The sequence below is a fragment of the Arachis hypogaea genome, chromosome 8 (assembly GCF_003086295.3).
Source record: "Arachis hypogaea cultivar Tifrunner chromosome 8, arahy.Tifrunner.gnm2.J5K5, whole genome shotgun sequence".
Classification (NCBI taxonomy): Eukaryota; Viridiplantae; Streptophyta; class Magnoliopsida; order Fabales; family Fabaceae; genus Arachis; species Arachis hypogaea.
This window is the reverse complement of record NC_092043.1, coordinates 34,361,315-34,363,901: the sequence shown is the minus strand read 5'-3', so window position 1 is coordinate 34,363,901 and position 2,587 is coordinate 34,361,315. Positions and strand designations below refer to the sequence as shown.

The 2,587-nt window shown below is 30.2% G+C and overlaps 1 long non-coding RNA gene across 1 annotated transcript; it reads right to left on the bottom strand.

The window, feature by feature from the left end:
• Positions 1-1,057: 1,057 nt before the first annotated feature.
• LOC140174601 (uncharacterized) lies at positions 1,058-2,342 on the bottom strand. The gene is made up of 2 exons (XR_011864336.1): positions 1,854-2,342; positions 1,058-1,391 (listed from the first exon to the last, which is right to left on the bottom strand). It is a non-coding gene; the product is annotated as an uncharacterized lncRNA (long non-coding RNA).
• Between the last annotated feature and the right edge of the window lie 245 nt (positions 2,343-2,587).

The following is a 2,587-nucleotide window of genomic DNA, read 5'->3' as shown; positions in this document are numbered from 1 at the left end:
GATAAAGGCGATTCTTACCCCTCCCTTTCTTTTATTCTTACCCAAGGGTTAAAAAAGAGTTAGTGCCAACATTTACAACAAGAAGAATTAACAGCAACCGCTAATTCTAATTTACATCTCAGTATAAAAGACTACACCAAACTTGTTGGTGATAACAAGTGTCAATTGCGTGAACAATTAATAGCACTTGTTTTTCTATTCACTTATATGTTTCTTGGATTGTAATCTTTTTGTGACTAAAATGTGTAATAATTTTCTGTTTTTGCTCCTATGTTACTCACTCTTTTAATGACAATTGAAATCTGGAATATAATTTGCTTATTCATTGTACCTGGATAGAAAGGGTGAACTTGACTAAAAAAGAATATTCATAAAGGTTTTTAGGCAATTGCTCGATTTTCATGTTAGTTGTTAGTGCTTCCAGAATAAATAAAGTTTTATTAGAATTGAATAAGAATTAAAAAGTCTTTACTGTCAAGAATTTGGTATACGATCCAAAAAATAAGCTTTTCAATTAATGTGGTTATTTAAGAATATTCATGTTGTCAAGTTTTGTTTTAATTCAATGCAAAATAAGATTGTTCATTCTATCTGGGATAATGGAAATATTTTTTGTTAATATTTTTTGTTACTAATAATGTTTGGTTGCTAATTAGCAACTGCTTTAGTGACTGAAATGTTGCTTGTTAAATTACAGGTCTTCACTTAGCAATTGAATTAGAAACTTAAACATTGATAGCAAATGAGATCGAAATACTGGTTGCAAACTAGCGATCGATATATTCAGTAATTGATTTAGCGATCAAAAAATCTGCTCACCATTTAACAACTAATACTTTATAGTGAAGTTTGGTGTTTTTATTCAAAAATCAGTCGCTAACATTTAATAACCAAGGTTTCAAACCAAAATCGGTTGCAAAATCGATAATTTCTTGTAGTGACACTTGGATCCAAAATATAAGCTTTGATTTGACACTAAATTAAGTCTAGGGAGTGACTATAATTCATCACATATTTAACTTTATAGATCATAGTGTCCTTTATCAAATAAATAATATTGACAGACCAACTAATATACCATGTACATTAATATTAAGTACAAACTCCAATTCAATCTCATATCAGCCACAAAAAAACCAAATCAAAAATTCAAAATAATAGATACAACAATAATTTTTTCATTTATCTAATCAGCTCAACTAATCATATATATGTTCTACTTATTTCAATCATATATGTAGACACAAATATATACAAAATTACTTTTGTGAATATTTACCTTCACCTCATCAAGTATTTGCTACGCTGATCTCTTATCTGTACTTGTTATGTAAACCCAAATGACCAAATCCAAATTTGCCCATGTATTTTGGTCTCCATTGATCCAATTTCTAAAATTTTAAGAAAATCCAAAATGTTAGATATTTGGGCATTTCTTTTGATGACAGGATAACGAAACCAATAAAATTATTGTCTGAGTTTCAAAAAAAATGCAAAACTTTAAATTTGTTATTAGAGAGCAAACCTTCACAATTGATCCAGGCGCATGATCAACGGCATCAGAGAGCAAATAACTATTAACTATTTGTATTTATTTACTTTAATTAAAAAATTTTACTACAAAACACACAAGAAATCAAAATAGTAGTACGGTAGTACTTTTAAATCCTTAATTCTAAACAGTCAGAATTAACTTGAATTAATAGAATATATAGACAAAATTTGAATCAAAATAACCTAAAAGCATAATCTAAACCAAAAAGATATAGATAAATTTTGAAAAAATAGGATTCAAACTTTGTAGGTGATCAAGAATGAAAACAAGAAAGAAAGAGTAATGTAAAAGAACAAACCAGTGAGAAAGGAGAGAGGCCGCAATAGCTCAGATTCGCGCACAATGAAAGAGGGTGTAAGGGTTTCACGCATGGTTAAGGAAAGGAGAAACTTCGACGACGGTGAAAGAAGGATGTATGGATAGCTACGCGATCGACTCCATGACGACATAGAGACGCACCATGGACCAGAGAATAGAAATTTTGCACACTGTAGAGGAGGAAGTAGGGATTTCACACACTGTAGAGGAGGGGTAAAAGATTAACACCGGAAAGAGGAGAATGGATGGGGCAACAGATGCGCACAGATAGGGGGTTTTGCGTGCTATCGCCCTCAGTTCACGGGTTTCTGCTGTGGAAAATTATTAGTAAGAAGATGTAGAGAATTGAATAAATTATGATAAAGTGTCCTGACTAGCAACAGTTCTTCATGAAATAGCTGCTAATGAATCAGATTCTGCAGCACATGAAAAAACTCTGATGTCAACTGCTGTTATCTTCTTTATTTGTGGTGATAAGATAAACAACTGGTAATTTTTAATTGTTATGTTTCGCTGTGTTATAGTAAAAATATTATATTCTTGAATTTTAAACTTTATTTTATAATTTTTAGATGCGTATAAAAATATTTTGTGTGTGATTTTATTATTATAGATGTGTTATAAATGTATGTAATTAACTAATTTTAAAAAGTAGTTAAAGTACCGTACGATAAAAAAAGAAGAAGCAAAATTAGAATGAATAAATGTTAGTAT